Below are 20514 nucleotides of genomic sequence, written 5' to 3' on the forward strand. Positions count from 1 at the left end.
GGAGGCTGCTAAGGACACTGGAAAGGGAACTTCTGGGAGAGCAGGATAAGAATATCATCAAGGAATATTCTCTACCTTCAAGATAGGTTCACACAACGTTTGCCCATTGGGATTTCAGAATTTATAAGGACTGATGACTCATGTTTCTTTCATCTTTCCTTTCAGAATGAGAATGTTTATTACAATTATCTTAGCTATATTCTACTATTATATGCTAAATGTGTGTGGGAAGGATTGTAGGTAGCATTGATAGGTTTCCTGTCTAAGAGGAACCATATAGAAATCTGATGGAGAGAACATTATTGCACAACACTTAGAGTTTAGAGCTGTTTTTGGACAAAATTAGTAGTCTTGGTAGCCCAAGAGTCTTCCTTGGCAAGGGGGTATATATTTTGGAGGGAAATTAAACTTAACATATTAGAACTGGAAGAGCAAATCATAGTAAAATTTACCATTACTCATCAGTATTAAGTTCTCTTTTCCTGCCTTGACTTACAGGAACTGCACTTCTTAACTTCCTTTCAGTGAGGTAAGGCCACATGACTGGTTCTGGCTAATAAAATGAATCGCTTTCAAGCAGAGGCAGTGAAGATCCCCCAAGGATTTTTTTTATCTCATTATCCTACAACTGCAGCTATTATGTAGGAGTCCTTTTGTTGTGATGGATGGCCAAGACCCAGGAGGGCAGAGGCTAGATAGATGAGAAATGCCACTGAGTTTCCTAAACCCAAGGTGAACTTTTTATAAATAAAAAAAATTAGTCTTGTTTTGTGAAGCCAAAATGATTTGTGGTTATATGTTAAAGCAGCATATCCTAGCTCATGCTAACTAAAATAAGAACACTGCTGAATATCTGTGACTTGAAGTTGTTTTCAATATTTCTAAGTATGAATTTATATTTTTTCTTTAGTGAAGATATATGTCGTTTATTGTCAATTTGTCCTCCAAAGGCCAGTGTAGCTGTAGCATATTAAACATTAAAAGAGTGGTACAAGAGAAGTTCTAATTTAGGAAGTTTAGATTATAGAGCATTTTTTTTTTCAGTTATAGCAACATGGAGTTTTTAAAGCAATGTAAAGACATTGAAAAATATTAAGCAGAAGAGTGACATGATGTACATTTTATAAATATTCTGGGCCATATAAAGTTTAAAAACAGAAACAGAGGTAACAGTTTTAGTTGATGTTGTAGTTCTTCAAGAAAAAAAAAAAAAGATGACTTAAACCAGAGTGGTCACAGGACAGTTTATGAGGTAAGACTGGACTCCACATGTATTTTGTAGATAGAAGTAATAAGACTTGCTCATTAGTGTAAAAGAAATGCACTAAAAACATATTTCTCTTGAAGGGAATATAATTTTTAGAGGAGTCAAGAGACTATACAAACTTTTCTGTATTTGCAAAGCTAGAAATTTGCTAAGATCTTGGGATTTATCCCTTGTAAATGTCAAGGGTCTTATGATATCTGCTTATTGTAGAAACTTGAAAAATACAGATGTACCCAAATGTCATTGAGAAGTGGGTATAAATTACATCTATGTCACAATTCCATTTTTTTCTAAGCACTTCCAATTTCATCTTCTACTACATTTTCTTCCCCAGCACAGACAGAAACATAGACCTCCAAGTAGCCCCTGACCCAGGGCCCATTATCTCTGGGAACATCCAAATGGGTGCTTCCCACATCTCTTCAAAGATTTCTGTAGTTCTTCATCCTCTCTTATTTTGCCCCCACTTGTGAAATTATAGCCCCCACTGCCAACACACACATATATAAAGTATTCAGTCTTATGGCTTATGCTTCTCTAAATTTTGCCAAATAAGCACTAACATCCACAGCAAGAGTTTTTTAAATGATAATTTAAATTTTCCATAGGATAAACATGTTTTTTCACTTTCTGCCACTTACATCTCATCTAAACTCTCAAGAGAGCAATCCATTTATAACTGGACCCTTACTACCCTATTTATGTTGTTACATCTAAACTCTATGGATTATATTTTTCCTTTATTTCTGTTCTTACTGCAATAATCAAGCCCACCATCATCTCTTTCTGAGACTACTAAAGCAGCCTCCTAACAGACATTTCTCCATTCAGTTTTGTTTACAACCAGTCAGCACTCCAGAATAAACCCACTGAAATGCTGACCTCTATCCCACAACTAGCTCCATTAAAATCTTCCTACACTGTGGATAGATCCCATGTTTCTCTATATGCTTCTAGGACTTGCCACTGCATACTTCTAAAGATTCACCTTTTTATTCTTTTCCCCTAAAACATACACCTGACAGTCTAATCTGAATACTATTCAGTTCCTTGAATGTGGCAGAGGTCTCTCATTTCAGGGCCTTCATATGTCCTGATCTTTCTTTTCTGCACATATTATAGCTCACATTTCTTTAGTATCTGAATCGTAATAGTTCTTCCTATATAAGTCTTTTGACTTTTTCCTAAGCTAGATCCTATGTTCCTAATATGTAATCTCCAAATACCTTGCATTGCCCCTTTGTACTATTTATCACATTTGCATTGTTATTGCTCTTTTTATCATCTGTAGACAATATTTGACTACATGAAAACAGGGCATCTCCATTGCCTAGCACATAGTAGGCACTTAAGACAATTGCTTACTGAAATTAAATCGTATTGCTAGATTCTTGTGCACTGACTCCTCAATTGCCAATTGTAAACAAGCCAGTAAGTTACTAAATATGTATGTTTTATGGAGAAGGCAAAATTATCTACCTTAGATACTAGTGGAGTATGTGTCCCCTCACCAAATTTCTGTGCTACACTGGGAAGCACATTGAAAACAACAACAACAATTATAAAAAGGGGTAGAGGGGCGCCTGCATGGCTCAGTCAGTTAAGTGTCTGACTTGGCTCTGGTAGTGATCTCAGGGTTCTGGGATGGAGCTCTGCATCTGGCTCCCTGCTCAGCAGGGAGTCTGATTATCCCTCTGCCCCTCCCCCCATTCCTGCATTCTCCCCCTCTCAAATGAATAAAATCCTAAAAAAATAAGAAATGAAAAAGAAGAAAGAGCCCTAATATCTAATTAATTTGTTTGCTTGTAGTCCCCTGTACATATCTGGTAAATAGATTGAAAGCATAATTAGTTGGAGAGATCAGTAGATGATACAGATCTAATTGACTAGATAAATGATAGTTATATTTGAAAGCATGAGTGCATGTAGAGTTTTAGTTGTTGTTGTCGTTTTTTGAACTTATTTTGTATTTTTTTGTTTTTCTTAACATCCGGTGAACCTTTGCCATTTAATTAAAAATTGTTCTTAATGCCCAGATGATATTCAAATATATGTGATGCACGTTATTTATTTAGACTTTACATTCAGTAACATACATTATTTTCATTTTTCTCATTATAAATGATCCCCTAGCAAATATTTCCGTCAAAATCTTTCCCTGAATCTGGGTTTAATATTAATCTTTCACACTTTTATGCTTCTTTGCTCTGGTGCTTCATCTTTCTATGGGAACTTAGAAATCTTTTGGTGCATCTACACTGAGACCAGAAGCCAATGCTCCCCTTAGCCAATTCGTCTCAGCAATGTCCTCCAGGGTGGTGTAGTAGCATCCGAGCTATTGAGTAAGACATCAATTAAGTGGAATTGTGTGAACTTGAAAATTCACTTAGATACCTTGAATCTTGGTTTCCTCATTTGTACGATGATAATCATCCTACTGTCTATCGTACTCCTGCATAGCTATTATGTTTTAATTATTTGCCTCTATGTTTTATTGACCATTAAGGGAAGAAATACAAGTAAATTCACTTTAAATAATAATATTGCATGTATAAAATTTATTGATAAGTTTTATTTTATTTTAAATGATTTTCATGCCCTTTGTATCACTTGGGTTAAGTTCAGATGCTTGATTCATATACTGTGTGTTTGGATTGCATCCAAGGTCTGAGGCTTGGCATATAGGGGTCTTCTCAGCTTTACTCCAAGTTACAACTACAAACTCCTTTCGTGTTTATTTTTCTGCACCAGATGTACTTTCCTTCCCACATTTTATAAAATCTCAAGGTCCTTACAGCACATGGTGTCTTTCTACAAGCTTGTTCTACTTGGAATGTCATCTACTATTCCTTCTCCCCAGCTGGCAGATTGACACAAATCAAAGATTGAAAGGGATTGGCAAGTCATTTTCAAACAAGTTTATAAAGATACTGTGTGTACTGAGTGTACCATATATGTGACTTTTCGGAGTATATGTGTGTGAGTAAGCATGCATGCAAGTGTCTGTGTGTGTGCATGGATGCTTCATAACTGTGTGACAGAACATATATTTAGGATTAAAATAAAATGTGCTCTTTGCCCAGAGTTTCTAGTGTCAAACCTTTCAGCAGGTGAATTTCTAGTTAATGCAAAAATAAGGATGGGCCTGTGGTTCTCCTTAGGCTTTTACTCAGAAGGCAAATGGGTGATGGGTTACCTGAAGGCTACTTCACCTGCCCTGCCTATTGCTATGTAAAGCTGTCAGCTTCTATCAGGAGATGACCTCACACAGGAAGGTGCGGATGCTTCACTGTATTAGTTATAACAGTACGTTGGAGAGGGAGAACAGACATGCATTATTGTAAGGAAAATTAACAACCAGCGTCTAGAAGAGAAAGAATTGAAAATGACAGGCCAGTTTTAAGAGGCCTTTTGTTTGGGCTTACATTTTTCACCTAGAAATGGACACAATTACTGAAAATTAGAAATGAAGCTGGGCTTTATACAATGAAATGAGATAATTTCACAGCCAAAACAAGTGGGCTTACGTTGAAAGGAAAGCCATTAAAATATACCTAAGCAGTAAGTTAATGGGGGAGAAATTCAATTTGAAAATGAGAGAACATTTTCAGATAGAAAGGGCAGGCAGTGGAACAGTGTGCTTAATGAGGTACAGTAGATATATTCAAGTTTAATCTAGATAATTTTAGATAATTACAGAAAAAGCTTAGACCAGGATTTTTTTTCTTACTTTTCACCCCACTGTTTGATGCCAAGTATTGGACTGGACTAGGGGAAAAAAATACACTATCATCCTATTATCATTGTCTTGTATAAGTTCTATTTTCAAAATTAAAAGTTTAAAGAATTTTTCTCCAGGTGATCAGATGTCAGCCCCATGAAAGAACTTTAATGCTCAGACAGGACCTTCTGTATTTTCATTGCTTCCGATCCTATACTTCTGTCCAGAGAGCAAGCTCCCCTTGGTGGTACTCCTTCTCTCTTCACATCACAGATTATAAGTCTAGACTAGGAAATAATGTGCTGATGAGTGGCCACTCTGATAGTCAAAGGCCATTTCTAGGGTGGTGATGGGATTTCCCAAGAATGAAAAATTCTCAAAGTTATGTTCTTTGTTTGTAGTGGTATTTGCCCTCATGTAATATCCTTCTAATAATTTTCTTCAAATCTTTACTCAGGAGGCATCTGCATGGCTCAGTCGATTAAGTATCTGCCTTTGGCTCAGGTCATGATCCCAGGATGCTTCTCCCTCTCCTTCTGCCTGCCACTCCCCCTGCTTCTGTGTACTCAAATCTCTCTGTCAAATAAACAAATAGAATCTTTAAAAAAACACAGACAAATCTTTATTCAGGTTTTACGTTTTGCTGCAGGTATTTGGTAAATGTTCATTAGCTCTTTGACAAGGTTGTGAGAGTATTTTTCTCCTCAGTACTAGGACTGTATTGATTTATCATAATGAGGGGATATACCATGACATAGCTATGGGGCCAAAACCAGAAATGAGTACTTTACAGAAGGGAAGCAAGTCTCAACTTCCCTATCTGCTAAGGCTTCAAACCTGTTGGGACATACTTTATGTCATCAGGCAGACATCTGGTGGGCATCTCAGTTCATGACTTATACTTATTTTTGCTCAGCACTGCTCATATTTCTGATGAAGGACTGTATGAACTAGGCTACTTGGGTTCTGCTAAGAAGCGCCTCATCAGCCTGTATGCTAGAGTATTCTACTCCATAGGGAACATTTAGTGAAATTGTTAAGGATGCAGATTTAGGAGTGATATAAACCTGGCTTCAAATTCCTATTTAGCCATTTATTTCCTGAGTGTTCAGGTACTAGTTGCCTTATTTCTCCGTAGCACTTCATTTTCTTATCTTTTAGAACAAATGTAATAATGTAAGCCAATTCTCAGGCTGTTAGGAAGAATAAATGCAAGAGTGTATGAACTGCTTTTAGGTATAGAGCATCACCCAGTTTAATTTTAACTGATAACTAGTAGATGACTTTGTGTCTCTGAGACTAAAGTGATACTACTATTATTATCATCTCAGATCAGAAATATTTAGGGAACCTAGTATTGTACATTCAAGTTTAGTCCAGCTCCAAAAATACATCTGGGGTATATATCAACATACCTAAGGTGATAACTCAATAGCTCATTGCTATTATCTCGGCATAAATATTAGCTTTCTTGAGATATAGAATCAATTTCTGAGTGTGGCCACTGAAATGATAAGCCCCATACCTGGCATTTAAGTTAAGGCTCACATTCTAGAAAAACTCAGAAACAAAAACCAACTGGAAGTGACTCTCAAGGCACTAAACTAAGCCATAAATCCATTGAAGACCACCATGTACACCATGCAAATATCTTAATAATTTCTTAGGTGAAAACAACCATGCCATCTTTCTTTGTTATAACATAAAGGGGTAATTAGCAATACCAAACCAATTCTCATATATGTTAATAATTAAAACTAATTATAAATTATTATTACCAATTATAATTACTAATTATTATTACTGTTTCAACAGTGTGATGTTATTCTAGTTCTTCACCATTAGAGATATATGTCTATAATAATTTTTCTTTCAATTCCTCTTATTTTTGGAAAGTCAATATAAATGCTGCTGGGATCTCAGAAACTACTATCTGCTGGTCAAAATGCAGAAAATTGCTACTAAGTTTAACTTATATAAATTCTATACCACACCTTTTATCAAAAAAAACAAAAACAAAAAAAAACTACATGCTCAGTGTTGTTGTTCCCTTGATGCTTACTTGTTTGCAAATGGAGATTTACCAAATAATGGGCAAGATAATGTAGGTTAAAGTTCTTTTTGCCTACTGACACTCCATTGGGAAACTTCAGGAGCAGCAGAGATCTGCAACTAGCTTTTACAGGTAAAACGTATGACTTTATCTCTTAACAGATCAAGAAAATTCAGAAGAGAATCAGGCAAGGAGACATGCTCTGGATCAAATGAACAGAACAGTAGGATCAGATGACAATAGATCTTCTTATTACATTTGGATTTTCTGGTCTTAAATTTTGGTGAATGAAGACTCAAGTGAATTTTCTTTGATACAGAAATCTTGAGGACACAGTGGAGCTTAATGTGAAAATGTTTTCTATTGGTCAAATGCCTTTCTTTGAAAAACATGGTGGAAAACACGGCTAAGTATGCTTACAAGTTCTAGAAGTGGAACAGCCCTACTCTACCCCACTCCCATCCCGGTATTTCCATCAATACCAATTCTTTGGCCCTTCCATCAATTATCCCTCATGAGGAGAAACAGATTTATATTGCTATCAAATTTGAAAGAGGGAATACAATGGGGTGCCTACGTGGTTCAGTAGGTGAAGCATCCAACTCTTGGATTCAGCTCAGGTCATGATCTTGGAGTCATGGAATTGAGCCCTTATCTGGTTCTGCCTTCAGCAGAGAGTCTGCTTGGGATTTTCTCCCTCACTCTCCCTCTGCTTCTCCCTCTACTCATGATTGCATGCTCTGTCTCTCTCTGTAAAATAATAATAATGAAAAAGAAGGAATACAGTGTGTATGGCCCACCTCTTTTCTCTATCCTATCTGTGGGAAGTTGGCAATTGCTCTACTTTGTCTTGAGGTTTACAGTCATGGATCCTGTTTCCTTCAGGGGTAAGTTCTATGAGTTTATTGTATTGTCAGATCCCCACATCAGATTTGAAAGTTATGTGTGGAGAAATCCTAAGAAATCAAGGCACATGGTATCTTATCTCCAGGATTTCCTTTAAGACTTATTAATACCCAGTTTAAAATATGCTTGGTAGCCTCTGTTTTGTTTCTCAGTCAGATCTGTAGGTTACTAAGAGATTTTTTTTAAAGCTTTGAGATTGTAACTACTATCTTTAACTAGAACTGAGACAAGACCAATTAAAAATATCAACATACTCTTAAAATTAAACTCTTTATTAGTTGATAACTATGCTTGTGGAAATTCAAATGGTAGTCCTATGTACTAAAATATGATAAACTTGATTAATGAGCAGACAAATAGAAATGGAGGCTCCAGCCAGGTTCAAATGTATAACCTTCCTTGGATAGAAGTAGAAAAGAGCTAATCAGAGATACTTGAACTACCTCTTCAATTATTATTATTCAAGAAAGCTTATACTTTAGGTGACCTAATCTTGAGAATTAGCAGGTTATAGAAAAAGTGTTGGGTGTAGGAAACTGGTAGAGAAACTGAAGAATTCACTTTATGTGAATAAGAAATGGTGTTTTAAGAAAAATCTCTTTGAAAATGACTGAGTAGAATCTAGGAGAACAAGCTAAAAGAGAAAAGATATATACTTCAAAGAATTCAAGGTTTCAGAGACTGTGATTCAAATGAAAGGAAAGAAATATACTTGGGATATGATATACCAAGATTTAACTACTTTTAAGGTTTTGGCTAGACAAAGGGGAAATACTTTGATTGATAACCAGGCTAGAAAACATGACCATGGATTGGGAAACCTAATGGAATATAGTGAAGATAAGAGCTTAGACAGCCATAATCCCCCTGGAATGGAGCTAGGACTCAAAAAACTATGGACAAATGCCATTTCAATTCCATCTAAAAGCTAATGGGAAACAGTCTTATTTGAAGATTGTGATGATCATTACAATAGCTTATAAACTATTTCCACAAATGTAATAGGGTATAACTATCAGTACTGGTATAAAATGCTCAAATTATGGTTGATTGAGTTTTAAGGTAAATTGATTATTATAAGTAGAGACACAAATATTAACTATTCCTTCAAGGAACATGTTGTGGAAATTATGTAAAATAAAAAATCTAAGGCAAGATAAATGAACAATATAAATGAGGGGAAGACAGGCAGATCTCAAAGGTAGAATCCAGACCTGGACTAGATTTGTGGTTGAAAGAGGAATAACTTAGATATGAGCAGCCTACTCAGAAGAATGAAAGCAGAAATGTTTTAAAAGAATTGGAAATGAAAAGCAACACATTTATTTTCTTTAAAAAAATTTAGGGGTGTGTGGGTGGCTCAGTGGTTGAGTATCTGCCTTTCGTTCAGGACATGCTCCCATGGTCTGGGAATAGAGTCCTGCATTGGGCTCCCTGCAAGGAGTCTGGTTCTCTCCCTGCCTGTGTCTATGCCTCTCTCAGTGTGTCTCTCATGAATAAATAAACAAAACCTTTAAATAAAATATTAAAATTTATTCATTTGAGAGCAAGGGACCTGGAGATCATGACCTGAGCCAAAGGAAGGCAGATGCTTAACCATATGAGCCACCCAGGTACCCCATACACATTTCGAGGATCCCAGTGGGGCCTGGGCATACATTATTTTTTTAAAAAATGGAAAAGACCATTCCACAGAGAAAATTAAGTGCAACTGACTTCCCCCAAATCTAAACAATTAACACATTTATACATCAAGAGGTACTCCAAGGCATATTGTGAGGGCAACATCCAAGTTGGAAAAACAGAATTAAGTTGATGTTTAGGATATTTAAGCAGATGTTTAGGGATATCAGGAAATCGAAAACACCCATATATGACTTAGATGTTTAGGGATATCAAGAAATTGAAGACACCCATATATGACTGAATAAGGTCAAGCACTATTTGGAGAGCAAATAACTGGAGTTGCCCATATTATAAATCACTGTATTTTGCCAGTAGGATTGCTTATCATCAGTATAAACACTCCCACTGTCAGGAGAAAACAGCATTGGTAGAGATGTTTTAGACTCAAATGTTTGATACTCAGAGTATCAATAGATAACTTGAAATTAGAAAAAAAAAAAAAAACAGTCACTCCCAATAATAGTAGTATCAATGATAGGGAGGCTCATTACTCCCCATTCTGATACTTGGCTAGGGCCAGAGTATGGGCAACTGAAGGAATCCTCAGAAATCAACTTTTGATATTTTATATTCATTTAGCAGGATTACATCTTCCCTCCTGGAGAAGGAGAACTTGAGAAAATGTCCTTCTTTTTCTTTTTTTCCTCCTCATCTCCCTGGTCTTCTTCCCTTCTTTATCCTCTCTTTTTAAGGGAACACATTAAATGTGTCATTTCTTGCTTTCAAGAAGAAATATAATGTAAGAAATGGGAACAGGGAATTTCATTTAATTTTAATATTTTCTTTTTTAGATTGACTAGAAAATCACATATTTTAATTTATTTTGGGGCCTTTGTATATTATTTTATTCTGAAAAATTTAACAGTAGAAAGTGATTTGTATTCAAATTGAGCCTTAACTTTATTGGAATTTACATCAATCATGATGTTGTCATTTGGTCCTATTGTGGAATCAATGATAGATTGCTTTGGACAAATTAGCTTGAAATACTTTGGGATGGAAAATTAGAAAATTCTGACATGAGATGCAGTATGGATCTAGAACAGATTTGGTAAATGTGCTTTTGTTATCTATTTTAGACTTTTGGGTTGCAAAATCTCTGTTATCTACTAAGTATTTCCAGGAAGATAATTAAGGAGAATAGTTGGTTCTATTGGAAAAGTGGCCTTGATGAGTAGAGCAGTAATGTTGATCCCCTCCATGGTGGAAGAATAACCATATTTTTGGTTGACCATAAGCTTAGCAGCTAGGCCCAGAGACAGAAAGACATAGAATATTTGAAGGATACTTCCTCTCAAGCTGATATTTCTTACATGGGGTTAAAAACCTGTTATTGTAGCAATTCTTGGCTTTACTATCTCCAAACACAGATGGAATAAATTATTATATTGGTGAGTTTGAGAAAGGAACTAGATTCAGGTAGCCAGCCCCCTTTATCCTCTTACTGAGGGACATGCTAACTAGAGAATATACTTGCATCTCATTGCTTTTGGTTGTGCATACAGCACAGAAAAAGCTGAGTCTTTCATGAAGATAGGAGTGGGGATGCAGTTCTTGGGAAAAAATTCAATTTAGGGAATTGTCAATAGCAAGACGTTATAGAAAGTCAAGTTCTTCTTGAAGAGCATCTCTGCTCGTGTTGGAACTTCATGATGAACTATGCCCAATTAACAAAATGATGATGTAATGGGAAAGCATTGGTGACTGACTGATATAGGTGCTACTAACTCCATAGCCTTAAAGGCAATACTAAAGTCAGGAACTCAAATGGAAACACAGATGACATCTCAGTGCTGGGGCAGGCATTCGAAAATCTTTAAAATGATCCAACAGGACTGAGGCAATAGTTATAAGTGCTGAGTGTAATGGTGGGTATGTTAAATATATGACCAAGTGATTTTAAGCATTCTATCTTAGAAACATATTCCATCCTTAAGAAATCCCACTTAAAGAAAATAGACTAAGCAAAAAGCCCAGGGTCCCTTCACTGGCATGTTCTATGAAAGTCAGGCAAGTGAGGCTGCCATCAGAACTCATTCTTGAAGCTTATGAGTCTCTAGTCAGAGTCTATGAGTATTAATAACTTACTGAAATGACCACTATTTTCAGAGGAATATGATTTTAATGTACTTACTAGTTGTCTTTTCATCATATCAAAAAGTGGTACCATCTATAGAGAACTGAGCAGTCATTCAAAGTACTTGGATCAGAGCCAAGAGAAAGCAAATTATATATGTGTGATTTTATGTTACTAAGTAATCAATATGATAGAATTAGTCATGCGGCATCTGGGTGGCTTATTTGGTTAAGCATCTGCATTATGCTCAGGTCATGATCTCAGGGTCCTGGGGTAAGCCCGGGCATGGGGCTCCCTACTCAGTGGGGAGTCTTCTTCTCCCTCTCTCTCTGTCCCTCCTCCCACTCATATGTCCTTTCTCTCTCTTTCTTTCTGTCAAATAAATAAAATATTTTTTAAAAAAAGGAATTAGTTATGATTACAAATTTTTAAAGGCCTTTAGACAATGCAGTGATATAGAAGTTTGACTTCTGATAGTATAAAAATTATCTACTTTTCTTAATTCAGTAAAATCTATACATATTTTACAGATGTCTTTATATTTTAAAAATGCATTAGCTTATATTTAATAAATTACCACAACAGATTGTATTTTTATAATAAATCAATAATACATTCACATTGAAGACAACATGAGAAACTGAAAATATTTGATTCTATAGCTAGCCAGTTTAGCAGCTTTCTTTAGTAACTTATTCAAAAAGTGACAACTAAAAGATTAATTTGCAAGCTGTTTTTTTCAATCTCTAAATGATTCCTAAGTTTATAATTAATGAGCCTAAAGAAATAACCTTTTTTTTTTCAGTATCAGTAGATGTGTAAAACATTAAAACATCAATCATTTAATTTATCATGTTTTTCACTTTATGTTTCATAGATCACTGATGAAATTCTCTAACTTAATTTTTAGCAAATACGTATCAAATGATACCCAGAATAAATTCCAGAATTTATAGAAGAATATGTGTCAATGTCATAGCTTCCTCATCCATATCTGATTGTTCTCCATCCTTAACAATATCCAATTCATTTTTCCTAAGGAAATCCATTCCCAGGAGAGGTCAGAACTTGACCTCTATGACAAACTTGATAGTGGAGTCTGATATCTTTCACATTTGCATTTTGTTATTAACAACCAATTCATTTCAACACCTATACTTTACAGATTAATAAATGAAAAGGCTTTGATTAATAATTAATGACATTTTCTTTATTTGCTGAAGACTAAAATTCAGTGAGATGGGATTTTTTTCTTAATCTTTTTAACAATATATAGCAAAATTCTCTGAGTTCCATTATATTGTACTCCTATGATATTCTAGGGCTACATATGTCTTATAGTCAAAATATTTTGAATAAGTTAATCAAACTTATCCAATTTTTATTAAGCCACCACTTCACAAAACACTGTAGGATATAGAAATGGTAACTATGTGGGATTCTTTTTTTCCCCTCAGGTATTTCTTCAAGTAATATATCCTGATTTACTATATTCCTTCCATTAATTTATATGTTCAAGAAACAGTTACTGAGCTCTTACCATGTGTCAGCATCACTCCAGGATCTGAAGATTGAGCAGTATTGAAAATTCTGTTTTTGTCCCTTGTGCTCCTCAAATCCAGAAGACAGACAGGAAATAAGCAATAGATCATTTAGTTTGAAATAACTTAAACGAATAATGTTCTTTAAAATGAAATATATCTGAAGTTACATTTATTTGTATGGTTTTTGTGTTTGTAAGTTCTGAATATGTATGTAATGGATGGATCAAAACCTGTTTTTCTTTCTTTTTTTTCTTTCTTTTTTTTTTCTTTCTTTCTTTTTTTTTCCCAAGACTTTATTCATCCATGAGAGACACAGAGAGAGATGCAAGATACAGGCAGAGGGAGAAGCAGGCCCCATGGAGGGAGCCCAATGTGGGACTCCATCCCCGGACTCCAGGGCCACACCCCGGGCCAAAAGCAGGTGCTCAAACGCTGAGCCACCCAGTTGTCCCAAAACCTGTTTTTCTCAGTAGTAAAGCAATGGAAATAATTATTTAGCTTTCCAAGAGGACTACCCCAAAGGAGGAAGACTTTATAAGCTTCTTAAAGACAGTGATGACATTTGTGTGGTTCATCAGGTATTCTGAGAACACAATAAAAGATTTTAGTACATAAAGTAAAAATTAAATATTCTTTTGTGATTTAAAAAGTCCCATTGTTACATAAAATCTGTGCAAATTAGTATTTTAATTCTTGCTGACATTCTTATTGCCATCTCCTTACTCATTCTTTTCCCAGATCTTCTGGAAGATAATAATCGTATCATATCATTATTTGTTTCCTAAAACCCTCAAAATTTCTTCCCTTTCTCTATTTATAGCTGGTATCTTTCTTTCCTAGTTCACAGAGAAAACAAAATGCCTTCAAAAAGGCATTTTGTAAGTCTCTGTTTTTACATCTGGCCACCTATCTACAGCTATGTTTTAATGATCTTTCTTCTCTGGTGTTACAAATGAATTCCTTCTGCTCCTAACAGAAGTTCATCAACTTCCACGTGAGATTTCATGACTTTTCCCCATTCTAGGATACTGATTCAGGGTCTGCTCTCTCTTGTACCATTAAACTTTCTCTTATTACTGTGCATCTCCCATCAGCACACACACATCCTATTCTCTTTATCCTACTTCTCTCTTGCTTTGCCTTTTTCTTTCCTTTTGAGCAAAACTCTTCACAAGTGTTGTCATCACTACTACTTCTTTCTCCTCTCCCTGCATTCAGGATTTCACCTCCATATCAGTCTTCCAAAAATATTATTTTCAAGGTCACCAATGGCCTCTGCATTTCTAAATCAATAATTAGTTCTTACGTCTTGTCTTACCTGGCCTATCAAAAACATCTAACAATTGATTACTATTTCCTCCTATAAACATGCTTTTCTCTGATTAATTTCTTAGTAACTACATCATTTGCTTTCCTTCCCACCTCACTACCACTCCTTGGTTTCCTTGCCTGGTTCTTCCCACATCCACAAACATTTAAACTTCAATGGTCAGTTGTCTCATCATCTTTCTTTATTCTTCATTTACTTCCTTGGTAATCATTTCCAGTTACATGATTTTGAATACCTTTTCTTCACTGATAATCCCCAAGTATATTTCACTAGTCTGAACCTTATCACTGAACTCCAGACTTTTCTACACAACTGCCTACTTGATGTTACCACTTGGATTTATAATTGGCATTTCAAATTAACATGGCAAGAAATTGAATTATGAAGCTATCCATCCTCTCTGCTGTGAAATTTAAAGCTTTTATGCAGCCTTTCTTCTGCTTATTTGGTGACAAACTTATCTATTCATTTGTTCAGACCAAACCTTGGAATAATTCTTCACTCCACCCTTCTCCCTTCCATACCTTTATTCTACCCTCTTCTTCCTCACTGCATATGTTCCAACAGCAAATCTGTTATTTCTCCTTTCAAAATATATCCAAAATTTGACTCTTTCCTGACATCCTAACTACCCACCTTAACGAGCTACTATCTATCATCTTTCCCTTGATAATGTCAAACTGCCAGTGTAGTACAATTCCACAAGCAATGTGTTCCACATTCCCACCACATTTGGTAGTGTCAGTCTTTTGTAGTAGATATGCAGTGACATTTTATTTTGAATTAATTTGCATTTCCCTGATTACTAATGAGTCTTCACACATTTTCTTATTAGCCATTTGGTTATCTTCTTCTGTGGAGTTTTATTTTCAACTTTTTGCTAATACTTATTTGAAGACTTCTTTTAATATTTTCTGGACATAAAACTTTGTTGATTATGTGAGTTGTAAATATCTCCGACTCAGTGGCTTGATTTTTTTGTTCTCTTTATTGTAGCTTTTGGTGAAGATAAGTTTTTGCTTTGGGTAGTCAAATTAATCATTCTTTTATAGTTAGTGTTTTTCAATTTCATTCATTTTATTTTCCTACCCCAAGAGTATGATGGTATTCTCCTATATGATCTTCTGAAACTTGTGATTTTCACATATAGATATATAATCTACCAGAGTTTGATTTTGTGTGGACTGTGACAAAGAGACCAAACAATAGTTGTTGTTGTTGTTGTTGTTGTATGGATATCCAGTCTCCCTTTGGAGTAATTTCCCTCTTGGGCTCTCTGTTCAATCTACTAAAATAGGTGAAATACCTGTAAGTCATAAATGAAAATATGATAAATTTGACTTGGTATTATTAAAATAGATACAGCATTACAGGTTTCATCCTGATATATATATATATCTCAAAACCAAGGTCAAAAGATAAGCAACAAACTGAGGAAAATATGCTTGCTGTATATTTTCTTGACCACAGGTTAAGTTTATTAAGATAAATAACATTTCTTTGAATCTGTATGAAAATGATGAGCAACACAACAAAAAAAGAAAGAAAGAAAGAAAGAAAGAAAAAAGAAAGAAAGAGGAAAAGAGGAATAGAAAGTTTACCAGGAAATCAATGAAAAACAGTACATGACATATAAAAACTTTTATTTTATCCATTATTAAAAAATAAAATTTAGAACAACAATGAAATGCAATTTTATTGCTATCAGAATGGCAAAGGTAATTTATATATTAAAGTATTCTGTTACTGAGGATGAATGAAAACTGGTACTTTCACATTCTATTGGTGGGAGTGGAAATGTATAATAATTTTTAAGATGTACATCTATACTGACTTATATATTCCACTTGTACATGTACTCATCAACTCATTTTATCCTCACAAAGCCCTATGAAGCTAGTACAATTATAATCACATTTTACTCATGAAGAAACTAAAACAAAAGTATAGTAACTTTCCCAACATCAAAGCTAGTTTAAAAAGAAGAAGAAGAAAAGAAAAGGGGGAGGGTGTCTGGGTGGTTCAGTCATTAAGCATTAAATGTCTGCCTTTGGTCCTGGGATTAAGCACTGAGCAGGGCTCCTTGCCCAGTGGGGAGTCTGCTTCTCCTTTTCCCTCTGCCATTGCTCCCCATGCTTGGTTCTCTCTGTCAACTAAATTAAAAAAAAAAAAAAATAGGTCCAGTTTTATTCTACGTAGTCTAACTCTGGACTCCAGGCTCTTAACCAAATTTTATTACCTTACATGGATGTGTGAAAATTTTCCTTATAGCAGCATTATCAACATTATAGCATTATGTTAGACATAGCATAAATAGCATAATATAGAGATTTAGTTAAAATTTATTTAAAAGTATCTTGATGCAGTGTAATACAAAGCAGTAATTTAAAAAAAAATGCTGTAAACCTTTAAGTACTAAGTGCTTAAGTAAAAGGTACATAAGAACTCCCATATCACTTGTTAGCTTTTTGGTATGTCTTGGAAATCTGGAGTTAGAGGCAGATTTATTTTTCATTATACTCTTGTCTGGTTTTAGCATTTTTACTATAGGAATTTGATGCAATTATGTATATATTTTTCAAGAAATAAGCAGTATAGTAATTCAAAACCTGTTTCAGTAATGAGAAAATGTGATAAAAACAAATGATCAACTCTGTCTGGACCATGTCCACCCTAAGGCCTGCACTAGACCTGCATGCTTTGTAAAGAAAGCTTTTCACTCATCTTTGCCTATGATCAATGTGGAATCCTAGGAACTTTGCCTAGAGCAGATTTGATATTAGAAATAGGGCTAAATGGAATTTAGCCCTTCAGTTAGTTATTAAGAGAAAAATATAAATGTAATTGTATCCACGACGTTTGGGAGGCAATTTGTGAAGTGATCCAAAGCTGTGGAGCTTCCTGCTGGGCTCCGTCATGCCTTCCAAGAACCCTAATAGTTCATTCCTCAGAAGGAATGTCAAGCTGCTAGTGCTGTCAACAGAGCAGATGCTCTGCTGACGTCTTTGGGGAACAGTGTCAAGTGACTGGAAAATGGATGCCAAAGATGAAATGAAAATTCTTATCCTCATCTCTAAATTTCATGTGCCCTATGACCTGGTGTCTGCTTATTTACCCTAGGCCTCAGTGTTAGTAGCATCCCCAGCCAGGGAGACTCAAACATCTTACTACTGGAACACCAGAGGACTTAGTTTTCTTTCTTACTCTTTCACAAGATGTTCTCTTAAAGAATAGAATGTGTCTATTTAATTTGCTTTGTGGAAGTCTCTCCTCTTATTTGACAACTTCTACTTGGGAAATATTCTCTTTCCTTCAATGCATGCCTTAAAACTATTCTGTCCTTGCATCTGTTGTCTTATTCTTCAGTTTTTCTAATACTTACAATTTTTTTCCTAGAAAGCTTTTATTAAGATCCAAAGTATGCAGTAAAAATACAGAAATTTAACTTTTTCCCCTATGCTCTCTCATGCATTACTTTATTTGAATTAAAAAAAAATCGCAATGTTTTTTACCTTACAGAGAAAGAAAAGAAAATACATTAATTCAAAAAATCAGTCCAAAGTGGCACAACTTTGGACTGTTTGGAGATGAAGATGAGCTGAGAGCTCTAGATGGCTGTACTTTCCCATATGCTAAAGGCTCTGCTAGGTTCTCTATGATTGGTGTCTTCATCCTCATTAGAAAGTATAGTTTAGGTTTAGGCAGCCCGGGTGGCTCAGCGGTTTAGCACTGCCTTCAGCCCAGGGTGTGATCGTGATCCTGGAGACCCAGGATCAAGTCCCACGTCAGATTCCCTGCATGGAGCCTGCTTCTCCCTCTGCCTGTGTCTGTTTCTCTCTCTCTCTCTCTCTCTCTCTGTCTCTCATGAATAAATAAAATCTTTAAAAAAAAAGAAATTTGGTTTAGGTTTAAAAATTCAAAAAAACTGAAGTTATCAATGTAGTGCTTTCATACTGCAGAAAATGTGTAGAATTCTGGGACTATAGAAGGATAATGGAATGGAAAGAGGAGGGAAGAGAATCATGAAGAAGAAGGGGAAGGAGAAGAATAGGAGGAAGAGGACCAGGAAGAAAGAGGAAACAAGAAATTTTTTAAAAATTATCAACCAAAGACAAACACTATTAACGTCTTCACTCTTATAGACATGCATTCTGCTTTATTTTGTAAATTATTATGATCATATCATCTAAATCTTGATATTGTCACTTGGTAAAATCAGTTTTATAAGCTGATAGATAACTCTTAAATTTTCATTTTACATCTATATTCTTTTAAATAGATCTCCCCATTTCTCTGTACAGGAGATTTATGATTAGCTTTCCCTTTGCTATTATAAATTCATAAAGAGAGTAAGTAATAAATGGTAGTTTTGGCCAGTGATAGAGGAGGAAAACCAACAGTATGATTCCTCAAAGTCAATTGAAGAAAGTATATCAAGAAGAAAAATAATTAGTAGTGCAAATACATCTGACAGGTGCTGACAGATAGTGACATTGTTTACTTTATAACTAGACAAACTTGTCTTTATCATGAACACAAATCACCAAAAGTCTCCCTAATATTTGCAGGAGAAAAAGACACAGACCTATGATAAAATTTCATAGTCACCATCACACAGTTATATGTTTCTAATACTGAAAATAGGCCTAGTGTCTACTTTTCATATCAAAGTTCATAGTTCTCAGAACATTTATTTCACATCAATTTTTATTGGAGCACAGGGGGAAAAAAGGACAGAATTGAAAATCATTTGGATTTCTATTTGTACAGCATGATTGATTGATATGTCACTCATTCATTGACATGTAATTCAATATAATTTTCTGATAATCTGCCACTAGCCCCTGGCAGCCACTAATTCCCTTTCTATCTCCTTGGATTTTGCCTATTCTAAACATTTCGTATAAATGGAATCATATGATATGTGGCCTTTTACATCTGGCTTTGTTGATTTAGCATATTTTCAAGGTTTATCCATGTTGTAGCATGTATCAATACTTCATTCTTTTTTAATGGCTGAATCGTGTTCCATTATATTTACTCATCAGTTAATAGAATTTTGAATTGTTTCCAATATTTTGCTGTTACAAGTAGGGTCATGATAAATATATGTGTTAATTTTTTGTATGTGATTATATGTTTTTATTTATCTTGGGTGTAGAATTAGGATTGGTGGAAATGGTGGACCATATGGCGACTCTGTTTAACTTTTAGAAGGATAGTCACATTTATTTCCAAAGTGGCTATACCATTGTATGTTTCCACCAGTCTTGTATGAAGATTCCAACTTCTTTATTCCCTCAATACTTGTTACTGTCTGTGCTTTTTATTTTAGTCATCCTGATGGTGACAACTGGTTTTGACTTATATTATCTTAACAATAAATGATATTGAGTAGCTTTTTTCATGCTTAATAGTATATATGTACATATATTATAATGCTATAGTATTATATATGTATATAGATATAGATATAATTTATAGATATATATATAGATATAGAGATATAATATATATATATATATATATATATTCCCTTTATACTAGACTTTATCAGATACATGATTGGCAAATACTTTTTCTCATCCTATAGGTTGCCCCTCTATTTTCTTGATAGCATTCTTTGAAATACAAAGAGTTCTAATTTTGAAAAAAATCCTATTTATTTATCTTTTCTTTGGTTGCTTTTATGTTAGATGTCATAGCTAAGAAACAATTGTCCAACCCAAGGTCACAAAAATTTTCACCTGTTTTGTTCTAATAATTTTCTAGTTTTAGTCCATCCAACTGTTTCTTCAAGCCACTTTGAATTAATTTTTGTATAGTGTATGAAGTAGGATTCCAATTCCATCCTTTTGCATGTAAATATCCAGTTATCCCACCACCAATTTTTTAAAAAAGATATTTCTCCCTATTGAATTGTCTTGGCA

General features: G+C 34.8%; 1 long non-coding RNA gene across 23 annotated transcripts in view; it reads right to left on the minus strand.

The window, feature by feature from the left end:
* The window catches only part of LOC144281157 (uncharacterized), a 70569-nt gene that overhangs the window by 23519 nt on the left and 26536 nt on the right, over nucleotides 1-20514 (minus strand). For 14 of the 23 annotated variants that reach the window (XR_013349605.1, XR_013349625.1, XR_013349629.1 and 11 more), the window contains one exon: nucleotides 13251-13321. This is a non-coding gene — a long non-coding RNA (uncharacterized LOC144281157). Of the gene's footprint in view, nucleotides 1-5136; nucleotides 5565-13250; nucleotides 13322-20514 lie in introns of those variants that run through there. The other 9 variants (XR_013349609.1, XR_013349616.1, XR_013349613.1 and 6 more) reach the window with 3 other exon arrangements.

This window comes from Canis aureus, chromosome 12 (assembly GCF_053574225.1).
Source record: "Canis aureus isolate CA01 chromosome 12, VMU_Caureus_v.1.0, whole genome shotgun sequence".
NCBI lineage: Eukaryota > Metazoa > Chordata > Mammalia > Carnivora > Canidae > Canis > Canis aureus.